The sequence below is a fragment of the Tursiops truncatus genome, chromosome 5 (genome assembly GCF_011762595.2).
Source record: "Tursiops truncatus isolate mTurTru1 chromosome 5, mTurTru1.mat.Y, whole genome shotgun sequence".
Classification (NCBI taxonomy): Eukaryota; Metazoa; Chordata; class Mammalia; order Artiodactyla; family Delphinidae; genus Tursiops; species Tursiops truncatus.
In genome coordinates this window covers 70166683-70181756 of record NC_047038.1, presented here as the reverse complement: position 1 = coordinate 70181756, position 15074 = coordinate 70166683, and the positions used below count along the sequence as shown (strand labels likewise).

Below are 15074 nucleotides of genomic sequence, written 5' to 3'. Positions count from 1 at the left end.
CTATATTATTGTTTTAAAATAATAGTGAAACTACTTTTTATACACAAAAATAGGGCAATTATTTTCTGGATTAGTCACCACAGAAATTTGTAAAAAGCAAAAGAAAATAAAATGCTTAAAAGACTAAGGGATAAAAAAAGAAAAAAGAAATTGGGAAGTGGAGTTATTTGTAGCTAAAGTGGAAAGAATTTAGGCACTGAAAGATGGTATATACTCATAAAACTAAATAGACTACATCAAATGTTTTCCAAAGGCCTCTTGCAGATCATTAACCTGAGCTATGAAATATAAACCAAATAAACAAAAAGGCTAAAATTTTAAGTATGTGGCATTACGGATAAATGATGAAGACAGGCATTATTTTAGTTGAACTATTAAATAATATTTCTGTATAATGAATGAGAGGTTTCATTAATTTCTAAAAACTATTTAAAGATTCAATTCTGGAAGCATTTGGGTCACTTAAAATATGATATAAATATTCCATACAAAAGTATTATTTCACTGTGGATAAAAATTACTTCAGCACATTACCTAAAGTAACAAAAGCATAGATTATATGTCAATTACTTAAACTGTCTCAACACATATACACTTAACCCTTGAACAACATGGGTTTGAACTGTGTAGGTCAACTTATACGCTGACCTTTTTTTCAATAAATACAGTACTACACCATCCATGGTTGGTTGAACCACAGAACGGAGGATATGAGGGCCAACTACGGGACCTTAGCATCTGTGGATTTTGGTATCCATGGTGGGTTCTGGAACCAACCCCCCCACAGATAAGGAGGGATGACTGTATTTAAATTGTCACCAAGGCTTCCAAGTATTACTAAGTATAGTATACAAACAGCAACAAGAGACAGATGAAAGCTACAAATGATATTAAAAAGAAGTGGATAGTGTTCACTGGAATTATAAATTGGATTCATGATAAGTGGTCAGTTCCAATAATTACTAGATGCTCTCCACCCTCCAAAACATATCCATTTTAAATTAGAAGTGATATTATAATCAGCTGTTTTCAAAACAACAAATGCATCTGCAGTCAGTAGAAAGAACACAAGCTCTAAAATGTTCACATGATACTGATGGTCAGTCAGATTCACAGTCAGCCACCTACCACAAGCTCTTTGCCTTTCTGAGCCTCAGTTTCCACATCTGTAAAGTGGAAATAACGTCACATACCTCACAAAGTTTTGTAAGGAGGTTTATAAAATCAAAGTATCAGCACTGTGCCTAGCACACTGGAAGTGCTCAACAACTTCATTCTTTCAGCTAATGCTTGTTGAGCTCCTACTATATGCCACACATTGTAACAGATAACAGAGATAAATCAAGGAACAAAATAGAAAAAAACCTCTGCCTTCTAAAGGAGCTTACTTTCTAGTGTTCGTTTCCTTTACCTTGTCTTAGGCACAGTGCTTTTTCTTTGAGAATGAACAAACATGCCCAGAGCAGGTCAAAATACTCAATTCACAAAAAAAGATAACACTAGGGTAATCGTGTAGCACATACATTTAGGGAAATAGAACATCCTATGAGAATGCATGACACGAGGTTGGAAGACAGACAGGGAGAAGAGAGTAGGCTTCCCAAAAGAGAGAATTTTAAGTGAGTCTTGGGAAATGTTGAGAATCTGACAGAAGAGATTTGTAGATTTTAGAAAAGGAAATATTATGAATAAAGGCAAGGAGGCTAGAAACCCCTATAACCCAGTGTTAAGTAACACTGAGTAGTTCAACATGGCTGGAGATTCAAATACGAATTAAGAAAGGATGGGAAATTAAGAAGGAAATCTAGTCATAATAAGTCTTTACCTACTAAGATGAAGAATTTATATTTAGATTAAAGGAAATGGGAAGTCAAAGATATTTGAGAAGGTGTGACATGATGTGGACATTTAAAGGATTTCTTTGCAAGAGGCATAAAAGACAGATTGGAATGGGGGAGAAAAGGCAGGGAGACTAGATTGGAAAAACTGAGTAATGTGCTTCAGAGCACAGTTTACCAGTGAGCTAACAAGGAGTGGAATTAGAGATTCCAAAGGTATCTCTGAGTGCACCTCGATGACACAGCAACACCAAAAGCTGGAGAGGGCAACACTGCAACAACCTGGCATGAGCCACGCTCTCATTTCCCCCACTTGGCTCTATCCCTCCTGTACTGGTTCTACTCCTGTCCTCTGCTCGTTTCCAACACTGCATTCTTAATACAACATACCTTATCCACACATTCCTATCATCACCCCACCCATCCTGACCATGACCCAAATCAAGCAGGCAAAAAATGTGACAAATTGGGCAGTAAGGACCACCAGACCTCATCTTTTGCACTAGCCTGGCTCAAAATGAAATGTGATAATTTGGGAGACGAAAGTCAGTTTAGGACTCACAGTAAGAATTACTTTTCAAAATTCCCTTGCCTTATCGAAAGCATTCCTTTTTCTCTCAGTTCTTGGTTTATGAATCTTAAAAGTATAATAATGCTTCAGATTTAGGTATCAGGAATCTGATGGATGGTAGAGGAGGAAGATCCTGAGCTCACCTCCTCCCACAGACACACCAAAAGAACAACTCTCTCTGGGAATGACCTGAAGACTAGCAGAACAGCTCTTCTATAATTAAGGCTATTAAACAAACAAATGAACAAACCACACACACATTGAGACAGAGATGAGGGCAGAGGTGTGGTCTATTCAGGACCCACACCGCTGGTGGGCAACCCACAAGCAAAAGGGGATATTACAAACTCAGAAGTCCTCCCTAAGGAGTGAGGGGTTCGAGACCCACATTGGGCACCCCAACCTTGGGCACCAGCACCACGAAGACGAGTCCCCTTAACTGGTTTAGAAAACCAGCAAGGCTATGACCAAGAGAGCTGGAGGGCTGTAGGAAACCAAGACTCTGCCCTTAAAGGGCACGTGCACACACTTACTCAACCAGAAAAAGGCACTCCAAAGAAGATAACTACAGGCCAATATCCCTGATGAACATAGATGTAAAAATCCTCAACAAAATATTAGCAAACTGAATCCAACAATACATTGAAAAGATTATACAGATCATACAGCATAATCAAGTGAGATTTATTCCTGGGATGATTTGATCCACAAAATCAATGTGATATACCTACAATAACAAAATGAAGGATACAAATCACATGATCATCTCAATAGACACAGAAGAAGTTGACAAAATTCAAAATCTATTCATGATAAAAACTCTCATCAAAGTGAGTACAGAGGGAACATACCTCAACATAATAAAAGCCATTTATGAAAGACCCACAGCTAACATCATATTCAATAGTGAAAAGCTGTGAGCTTTTCTTCTACAATCAGGAACAAGACAAGTATGCCCACTCTCCCACTTTTATTCAACATAATACTGGAAGTCCTAGGCTCAACAATCAGACAAGAAAAAGAAATAAAAGGCATCTAACTGGGAGAGAAGTAGTAAAACTGTCACTAATTGCAGATGACATGATACTATATACAGAAAATTCTAACTCCACCAAAAAAACTATTAGAATAAATGAATTGAGTAAAGTTGCAGGATAAAAAATTAATATACAGAAATCCATTGCATTTCTATACAGTAATAATGAACTGTCAATCCCATTTATAATCACATCAAAAAGAATAAAATACCTAGGACTAACGCTAACCAAGAAAGTGAAAACCTCTACCTTGAAAACTATAAGATGTTGATAAAAGTTTGAAGTTTACACAAATAAATGGAAAGATATATTGTGTTCATGGATCAGCATAATTAATATTGTTAAAATGTCCATACTACTCAAAGCAATCTACATATTCAATGTAATCTCTATCAATATATCCATGGCATTTTTTTTCACAGAACTAGAATAATCCTGTAATTTGTATTAAGCTACAAAAGACCCTGACTAGCCTAAACAATCTTGAGAAAAAAGAACAAAGCTGCAGGCATTATGCTCCTTGAGTTCAGACTATACTTACTACAAAGCTACAGTAATCAAAACAGTATGGTACTGGTACAAAAACAGACACACAGATCAATGCAACAAAATAGAGAGCCCAGAAATAACCCCACACACATCTGCTCAATTAATCCATCACAAAGGAGGCATGAATATACAATGGGGAAAAGACAGCCTCTTCAATAAGTTGTGTTAGGAAACCTGGACAGCTACATCTAAAAGAATGAAAATAGATGATTTTCTCACACCATATACAAAAATAAACTTGAAAAACGAATGAAAAAATTGAACGAAAGACCTGAAACCAAAAAACTCCTAGAAAAAAACATAGGCAGTACCCTCCTTGACATCAGTCAGCAATATTTGTTTTAATGTGTATTTTATTTATTTCTTTTTTGGCTGCACCATGTGGTATGCAAGATCTTAGCTCTCCAACCAGGGAGTGAACCCCTGCCCCCTGCAGTGGGAGTGCAGAGTCTTAACCACTGGACTGCCAGGGATGTCCCATTAGCAGTATTGTTTTGGATATGTCTCCTCAGGCAAGAGCAGCAAAAGCAAAAATAAATATATGGGACCACATCAAATGAAAAAGCTATTGCACAGTAAAAGAAACCATCAACAAAAGGAAAAGACAACCTACTGAATGGGAAAAGATATTTCCCAGAATATCTCAGAAGAACTCATACAACTCAATATCAAAAAAACCAACCTGACTGAAAATGGGCAGAGAATCTGAATAGGCATTTTTCAAAGAAGACATACAGATGATCAAGCATTTGAAAAGATGCTCAACATCACTATTATCAGAGAAATGCAAATCAAAACCACAATGAGATACTACCTCACACCTGTCAGAGAGGCTATCATCAAAAAGATAATAACAAGTACTAGTGAATATGTATAGAAAAGGGAACACTTGTGCACTGTTGATTGAAATGTAAATTGGCACTGCTACTATGGAAAACAGTATGGAGTTTTCTCAAAAATTAAAACTAGAACTACCATACGATTTGGCAATTCCACTTCTGCATCTTTATCCCCCCAAATTAAAACACTAATTCACAAAGATACATGCACCTCAATGGTCACTGAAGCATTATTTACAACAGCCAAGATATGAAAGCAACCTAAGTGTTCTTCAATAGATGAATTAAAAAAAATGTGGTATATATGTACAATGGAAGATTACTCAGCCATAAAAAAAAATAATGAAATCTTGTCATTTGTGACAACAGGGATGGACCTAGAGGGTATTATGCTTAGTAAAATAAGTCAGATAGAAAAAGACAAATACTGTATATTTTCACTTATATGTGAAATCTAGTAAATCAACGAATATAACAAAGCAGAAACAGACTCAGATATAGAGAACAAACTAGTGGTTGCCGGAGGTGAGGGAGGAATGGATGAACCAGGTGAAGAGGATTAAGAGGTGCAAACTACCAGTTATAAAATAAATGTCACAGGGATATAATGTACGGCACAGGGAATACAGTCAATGATATTGTAATAATTTCGTATGGTGCATAATGTATAAAAATATTGAATCACTATTTTGTACACCTGAAACTAATATGGTATTGTAAGTAAACTATACTTCTATAAATTTTTTCTTAAAATGATTCAGGCATTTTTCTAACCTGGCAGTTAGACATGTTAATTTGTTGGCTGAAGGACACAGCAGATTAGTAGAGAATCTTTGTCATGAAAGCATCTGAGAATACCTGTCTATGAAAGACTTTAGTGAAGAAGAAAGGATAATTAAGATTTTTACTAGAACCTTCTATATATTATTATAGTCTGTAAGGGGAATGAGAATGCTTAAACATAGTGCTAAGTAATTATGAGTACTATAAACTGAAGAAAGACTTCACAATGTTTTTGGATAATTTAAAACTAATTTTCACCTTATAACCAAGATACTAAGATTTTTTTATTATTTATCCTACATAAAGAGTTGAAATTTTGTAAGTTCGTTTTGTAATGGAAATGCAGCTGTACTCATCTTCTTCATTCAGAATGGCCTTAAATGGAATAAGTAACTTTTAGCAAAACAAATTAAGGAGTATTTAATTAAGGCTTATCAGCATGAGACCCTTGCAGATGTGATCAACAGGAAATGAAAAGGAATAAAGCTCAAATCAGTCAAACACTGGTTATTTCAGAAAACAGCTGGGGGCGGAAGAGTGAATGTGACTAGAATAAGTTTTATCTTTTGATTTCCCTTATAATCCAAATATTCTCACCAGCAAATATAATTCAGAAACAATGAAACCTGACATGGAATTACACACAATGAGACTGTGGAGGCTTTGAGTAAAAGAGGGGAAAGATAATATTGTCTATGTGCTCTTCATTCTATGACAAATTGCTTCATTAGGATAGCAACTTTTTTCCCTGATAACTACAATATATTCACTGTAGAAATTGTAGAAACTAAAGATGAATACCATGCAAAAAAACAGAAATCATCTATAATCCCACTACCCAATAAGTACTATTAACATCTGGTTTATTCTCCACAAATAGTTTCTACGCATAGATTGAATTTTTTTTCAGAAGTAGGATATTATTTTGTAACTTACTTTCATTTTTTTCATGAACATTTTTCCGTATCATTAGTCTTCCCAACAACCTCACACATTTTGATTTGCTTTCCATGTTTGTTAATTGTGATGTGTGAAAATAGAGTAACTTATTGCTATACTGTGTATTCTCTGATTAGGAGGTTAGTATACCCTCTCCCCTAAACCTTAGAAAAGTCTTTTTTTTTCCTTTGTGAATTGCCCACTTATGTCTATTTTTCTTTCGAGATCATTTTTATAGAAGTGTTCATCTAGCTCTCACTGCTTTTTATAATATCTTTTATTGGGTATACTGGCATTTATAGTATAAAGCTTACAATCTGTCTTTTAATTTTGGTTATATTTCTTGGCAATATTTTTCAAAATGGCATTTTTGTGATTATAAAAATAGTTGCTGTGGAGTATTTGAGAATATCAAGAAAAATAAAAAGCTATAACTCTACCACCTTAAAATCTATTTTTTTCTATGTGCTATATTAGTGGATTTACCCGTTGATACAAACAGGAACTTGTATGCAAATGGAAAGCGACACAGTCTTGTTCAGTGTTTGTTAATTTAGAACAATGCCTGATATATATATATATATATATATATATATATATAGTAAGAGCTTACTGAGTAAATAATATATTTATTTCAAAGTTGCATTTTACACATTCAAGATAACAGTATTAAATCTTGCTCTTTTCACTTAATACATTACAAGGACCTTTCTAAATCATGAAATTTTTTCAAAAATATTTAGGAAACTGAATTTTATCAAAGCAGATATATAATACTTTAATTTGTCTAAATATTTTTCTATTGGGGGCTTTATTTTGTTTCTAAGTTTTCCATATTACAGATAACACTAATGAACATATTTATAAATCTTCATATGGAATTCAGATGATTTCCATAGGATATATTTCTAGACCTAGGATTATTGAGTCAAACTCTACAAACATTTGCAGGTTTTAATACATATTCCCATAGTACTACCTCTAACAGTTGCGTGAATGTACCCTTCATTGAGCAGCATAAAAGATTCCATTAAGGCCACACTCATTTATGAAACTAGTCCCACTATAACTTCGTACTCTAACAGTGATACTAGTTTTGTGAAAAGTATTGTTTCTATGACTAAGATGGTTTTTGAAATGAAATAAATCCATCCACAGTAGTAATGTCCATCTAAATTATTTGAGGCAAGCTCAAACAAATGAGTTTATTTGGGAATAGCAGAGGAATTGAAATTCACGACACGTGAACTATAGCAAGCGACAGGTGAGTCCATTGAGGGTTTGGAATAGGCTGTGTTGATGGGCAGGGCATGTAAAGAGGGGAGAGTTCAATGAGAGCCTGTTAAAGTCAAAACAAATTGAGACCTGCTTTGAAAATTCCCTGAGCAGACAAAACCAGTCTAGTCATACAAGCAAAACTCAATTCAGCTCATTTTTTGAGACCAACCCGACCTGGATCATTTCTTCATTTCTTGCTCTGGAAACCATAAGACAAAACTTTCCAAGACTGATAACGAGGCAACCTCTGATTAATGTCCTAACATTTAAGAAAATTCCAATTTATCAATTTCTGTAAATCAGGCATTTATGGGAAATCGGTCTCTCAGTCTTTAAGTTCTGTTTTCCTAAAGGCACATGCGGGAGACTTTCCATTCTATCCATTTTAGATTGAAATTCTTTCACAGTAGGAAGGGGAAAATGTTTTAAGAGAATACACTCATAACAAACCTCTTCCAGGTGATAAGGAAAGCTGCTCAGCTGCTAATGCTTTGGGTTTTGAGAATCCCCAAATGATCTTGTTTGTAGCATGTTCTTTGCTTTTCCCTCATTAAAAAGACTACTTTCAACTAGATCAGACAATAAGACCTGTAATGAAGGCTTGAATATGTGGACATTTTTACCCCTTAATTTTTAAATTCTAAGTACATTCATCTAACAGGTGAGTCATCTCTGTTCTATTACAAATTATAATCAAATCCTGAGCATTTCCTCCATTTTACTGATATCAAAATAAATGATATCCTATTCAAATTCTATTTAGTCACTAAGCAATCGTATTGAATAAGTATTCAGTTCTTGCTATGCAGAGGTCAAACAGTCCTGACATCCTGTTTTAGACTGCTTAGATTCTCCATCTTTTTCATACAATTTAACACGTTAAATTGGCAGTTACACTGTTACTTTTTAAAACTTTCTAAAACTTTTTGAATGTTGGAGAGTTGTTTTTCAACATATATAGTATGATCTCCTTTTGATAAAAACAAACTATCTCAATGTAGGTATGCATTTGTAAAGGGAATAGAAGAGTCCAGAAAGAGCAGACATTACCTTTTGGGGAAGATTGGAGTGAGGGCTTGCACCTGGACACTGAATGAGTTTACTGTTACAATGACCATGTATTACATATTGGCTCTAAACAAGTCACCAAATATCTTTTTATGATGGTACTCCTCACAGAAATGTGACCTAGCCTAATTTTAAAATAATTATCTCCTCTGGAGTCACTTTTCTGATACAGTAACACTGGCGGATAAGGAGCCCCCATCCTTGTGGGTCATCTTTCAAGGTTGATTTAGAGTCAGAGGCTTGCTCTCAGACTATGGAATTGTTTTTCCTTGGAAAGAACTAACGTGAAAAGAAGCAAGAAGAATCTTCGGCCTTATTTAGATAACATTCTAAATACCCGAGTTAACATACCCCTATGATTAAGAGTAGTTTAAATACATCATTTCTGAAGGCACAGGAAGCCCGACCCTCCAGAATGGAGGTTTCACTAACCAGCCAGATGTCTCTCTGCTGTATAAAGTATAATTACTTATTTTATAATGTAAGATAAAGGGTGCCCTAAACAACAATTAAGTTCTGCAAAGTTAGTGTTTGCGGGCAAGAACGCGGGCTTTTTGGTAGCGCTCCTGTAAAAACTATTTCTGACCAAGCTCCAACACAAACACCTTTTTCTTCCTAAGGGATCAACCCGTGGTTTATTTACTGCGTTAAAATTTCAACCCCCATTCTTTCCATTACCTTTGAGACAGAGCCCAAATTGCTTTAAACTGTTCGATTTCACAAAGAGATGACAAAGGGTGTGTGTGCATAATTTATCTTTTCACAAAACCCAGCATTCAGAATAGATAAAATAATCCCTCTCCTGAAATCAAGAAACTGAAAACGGTGTAAGATTCTCTCTCTTTTTTTAAGTTCAACAGAAGCCCTGAACTCCAGTTTAGAGGCACTTCATCCAACCTGAACACAGTTATTGGGGGAGGGAGAGGAGAGAGAGAGACAGAGAGAGTAAAGAAACAGAGAGGAAAAGAGCGCGGGTAGTGAAACGGAAGGCAGGGAAACGGTCCAAGAGGCTCGCTGGTTCACCCTTACCAATTCCTCTCTGGGCACACATCACAGCATGATGATCACAAGTCCCAAGATGCAAGAGAAGAACCAAGCACAAATCCGGAGAGTGTAGGCGGGTTATGCTTCTATGCCAGCCATTTGACTCTGAAGGAAAAAAAAAAAAATCACTTCTCAGACAACTCCCAAGCTCAGCTGCCGGAGCCGGAGCCCCGCCTGGGCAGAGCTGGCAACCCCTCCTCACTCTGTTCCTTCCCGCGTCCCTTCTACCCCTGCTCGCCTGTCCGCCGGGATGCAGAGCGGCCGGAGCTCCCGAGAAAGGCCAATCGCTCGCCGCCCCACCTCTCGTGACGTCAGGGGTAGGGGGCGGGGCTGGCCGCCCGGGGGCTTCCCAGCTCCAGCTGATGGACAGAGATTCCTGTTTGCCTGCGGCAGTAGTTTCAGGAGACCAGGACCTGACTGCCCTTGGGGTTTGGTTCATGCTTGTGTCGCTGAAATTCCGTTCAACAGTTCACCCATTTACCTAGACTTGAAACGCTTGGCAGTTATTTTTTGGAGGGTAAAGGGGTCAAATCTAAACTTAAACTTGTTGTTGTATAACTAGAAAAGAAGTTGAGAAAAAGACCACAATTCTGATTTGGTCTTTTTTCTCACTTCTTGACCTTCTATTCCCTCCCTCACCCGATGTAATGTGGCTTTGTCCTGCCATGGTCTGCTAGGTTAAAACTCACAGCTTTTAAAAAAATATTTCTCCTAAGTAAATTCCAACAACCCATCTGGTCTCTCAAAACTTCCGACCGACTAAGTGCTGTGAGAAAGGGAAGGGCATGCAGAGAAGGCAGAACCAACAGTGGCAATAATTCAGACCAAATAGTAATAATCACTGGCTGCCAGTTGTTCTCTCCCACAAAGATAAAGAAGGGGCAAATCTCTCCACAACTCTATTTTGTATCTCTATCTTCCATTTTCTCCAATGTTTCTTAAATATGTGGCAAAAGTGAAGAAAACTAAATGATCCTACGAATGTTTCACGAATAACAAAGAGCCCATCAGGACGGACTGATGGAGCTGGGAGACTTGCAAACTCTCCCAGGCCAGGCTGGAGAGGCCAAACAAGTTCCTGCAGCCACTGAGTAGATGCCGCTCCTAAACAAGGAGAAACAAGTCATGGGTGTGACTTCCTGCGACAGCTAATTCAGGAAAGCTGCTTTTTCAGGCAAGGGCAAATCTCTATAGAGATTAGTCAATTCTGGGAATAAACCTAGCCTAACAGAGCAGACTGTCGTTTACGTGGTCTCTGAAACTCCTGGCCCTGGTAGCCCTTTTTGCAGTCATGTGACTCTCCCTTACATGATACAAAAGATGAAGCAATTTTCCCATCTGATAGCCGACCTTCTTGAGGAGACAAAATTTAAGATGGGCCTTCCATGGTTTCCCAAATCAGCACTGATGCTGTAATCATCTCAGTGGATGCATACCCGGACAATTCAGGCAGGGAGCTGTTTTTGCAGCTTATCTGAATTGCTTAAATCAGAGGTTCTAACAAGCCACACATCAGTCAACTGAGGAGTTTGATGCCAAGGCCCCACCCAAGCCAATTAAACCTGAATCTCTGGGGATGGAGTTCTGGCAATCTCTCTCTTTTTGGGGGTGGGGTGGTGGGTTGTTTAAAAGCTCTCCAAGTGATTCTAATCTGCAGCAAGGGTTTGAGAATTACTGGCTAAGATTTAAGTTGTCTTAGAGGAAAATCTACATTATATTTTAGTTTAAAAAATGCAGTAGCAGAATAATGTAAAACACTTTGTAATACAACTTATGCCTTATATATTTGTACATTTAATATAAATGTAAAAATATGGTAAGAGACACATCAAAATTGTTTACTCAGAGGGAAAGGATGGAAGAGTGAGGGGAACGGAAGAGTGAGGGGACATTACTAGCTTTCCATTTGTTTCTGTATCATTTGACTGAACGGAAGAAGCATGTGTCCCATTTACGATTTAAATATATCTAATCAAGTTTTAAAAATTAATACTTATAAGTGAAATAGGTGAGGGCATTTAAGAGGTACAAACTTCCAGTTACAAAATAAATGAGTCACAGGGATGAAGTGTACAGCGTGGAGAATATAGTCAATAATGTAATATCTTTGTATGGTGAAGGTGGTCAAAAGGTGCAACCTTCTGCAATAACAAGATGACTAAGTTCTAGGGATGTAATGAACAACATGACTAATATAAGTAACACTGCTATATGTTATATACAAGAAAGTTGTTAAGAGCTAATCCTACCAGTTTTCATCACAAGGAAAAAAATTTTTTTTCTTTTATTTTTCATCTATATGAGATGATGATGTTCACTAAACTTATTGTGGTGATCATTTCATGATGTGTGTAAGTTAAATCATTACGCTGTACACCTTAAACTTATACAGTGCTGTATGTCACTTGTATCTCAATAAAATTGGAAGAAAAAAATTAATACTTATGAATCTTTGCAAATAACCACTATTAAAGTGAGCTTCAGTTTGTTTTTGCAAATATTTCTCTAGTATTTAACATTTCTCATAGGATTGTTTCCATTTTGTTTAAAAATATCCATAAAATCTTTGATTTAATACATTGGGTACCAAAACGTAAGTATTAATCCATACACCATTGTCAAACTTAAAATATTTATTTCCTTGTAGTTTCAGAAATATTTTCAAATTTTATGTGCCTATCTCCTCATGAAGCTTTAGGAAAAAATATTCAAAGTATATAGTATAGATGTAAGGAAATTTCATCTTTTTTAGTTGGAAAATTTGTAATTAGTAGTATCTCAATATCAACAACTTCATAATTAATTGCCAACAGGAAACGTGGCATAGTGGTCAAGTGACTGGATTTAACCTGGCTTTAAATCTTAGCTCTGCAAATTTTAGATATATATTCTTGGATACCATCTCTAAGCCCCACAGGTAAAATGACTCCAATGATGTCTACCTCAGTGCTGTTAAAATTACATCAAGTCATATAGCTGAAGTGCTTATCACTGTGTAAAGCAAATAATAGGAGCTTAATAAGTGATAGTTATCAATTCACTGGCTTCTGCTTTCTCGTCTGTTAAACATACTCAAAGATTAGCATGGCAGCAGTGAACTAAGACTTTATCAGAAAACGTTGTTTGTTTTAGAAAACAGAAGTCATGATTCTTCCTGTGCTATGATACTTCTTATCCAGATAGATGTGAAAGAGAAATATATTCATTCTTTCAGGCCACTACTTTAAAATGTAACACATAAAACTATGTTTTTTGTTTGCCTCCAAATATTTTACATGTAACAGTGTTCCTAAAGTGACACACAAGGGCTTCCCTGGTGGCGCAGTGGTTGAGAGTCTGCCTGCCGATGCAGGGGACACGGGTTCGTGCCCCGGTCCGGGAAGATCCCACATGCCGCGGAGCGGCTGGGCCCGTGAGCCATGGCCGCTGAGCCTGCGCGTCCGGAGCCTGTGCTCCGCAACGAGAGAGGCCACAGCAGTGAGAGGCCCGTGTACCGCAAAAAAAAAAAAAAAAAAAAAAAAAAGTCTAAAGTGACACACAAGCTGATTTTTCATGATTCATAATCAACCACTTCTTTTTCTCTGTATTACTTATTAACAAAGTATGACTCAAGCACAGATAAGGATATTTCCCAGGATTGGCATTCTAACTTTTGGACCAAAAAAAAATTTAAAAATTGAGAGTTCAGTGCCTCAAGCAATAACGGCTTATGCCTTGTAGATGAGCCCTGATTCTGGTAACATCATCACCAGATATTTTTTCTTTCCTTAATATTTACTGAGCACTAGTAAAACATTTCTGTTAGGCAATGTTCTAAGGCGTTTACATCTATTACCTCATTAATCTTCATATCAGCCCTATGAGTTCAGCATTTATTTAGATATAAGAATCTGAGATACAGAGAGATAAAGTGACTTGCCCAAGACAGTAAAGCTAGTAAATGAAAGACTGGAGAATGCATATTCTATTGTGGACTATTCAGTATAGCTTTCAATGAATTAGGACGGTGCATATTAAATGATTTTTGGGGTGGGGGGAAGGTAAAACCATGCTATGGCTATAACTGCCTTGTTGAGAGTAGAAATTCTATCTTTTTTAGAAACAACAAGGATATATACGTCATTATTACCAATTGTAAACTTAGGCCTTAATTTTATATGTGTGCATTTCTTAAAAAGAGGAATTACATTTGCACATTTTCTTAAAAAGAGGAATTACATTTCCTTCCCTGAATCACTTTCTTCCATATGAGAACAGGTTGGGTTTTAATCTTATAAAAAACCCTTGAAATGCAATAATTGCACAGAATATCAAAAAGGGAATCTCCGTAATGGTAGAGATTCAAGCTGGTCCCAGCATTCTAGATATGTCCATTAACTCCTTCTGGATCCTGTTTGTAATATGATGAAAAGTGCCTAATAGAACAGTAGCAGAATTCCTCACATGGATTGATGGCCCTTTAGTTTAAGAAAGAGAATTCATCAGTCCCTGACTTAGGCAAAGGTAGTCTCCAGAGCTTTTGTCTGAATTTAGATGTTGTTGAGATAAGAAGTATACATTTCTCTAGATTTGATGGCTTTCCCCTACTGACCAGAAAAGGCAGGAGTTTGAGGACTTTGGAAAGATGAGAGGATGGGCGATAACTCTACCTAGAGAGAAGATGGGATCTGGCCTCTAAGGAATGGCATACAACCTTGGGCCAGATGTGCAAGAAGGCCAATGACAAATTCCCTGAGCAGCTATGGCCAAGGGACTTTAAGAAAGCGATTACCCCTTTTCCTGCCACAAGTCCACCTTGTCAGTTCTCAACCCTGGGGAGACTCTATAGACGGGCTGCTTTCCCCCTGTATATTTCTGGGTTGTGTTGCCGGAGAATGTTATGAAAATAAGCTGAATGGTTCCTCTGAAAACTTTAGTTACCTCAATGGAATCCACACGCTTGATGAATGATTTTTCTGTTTATCTTTAAATAATTCCTTATCACATTCTGAGCCAAGCCCTCCTCTTCTAACAAACATTTACTGAGCACCCGCCAAGCGCCAGGCACCAGTCTAAACCCAGCCTCACCACCTTCACTCACAACAGGCGATCATGCAACGTACTGAGATGGACCCAAGCCACCTTGATG

At 37.0% G+C, this 15074-nt stretch overlaps 1 protein-coding gene across 1 annotated transcript in view; it reads right to left on the bottom strand.

Moving 5' to 3' along the window:
• Positions 1 to 10176, bottom strand: part of ATP10D (ATPase phospholipid transporting 10D (putative)) — a 94960-nt gene extending 84784 nt beyond the window's left edge. Inside the window, 1 exon segment of the mRNA XM_019928231.3 lies at positions 9932 to 10176. The gene's annotated coding sequence lies outside the window, so the exon portion shown is untranslated.
• Between the last annotated feature and the right edge of the window lie 4898 nt (positions 10177 to 15074).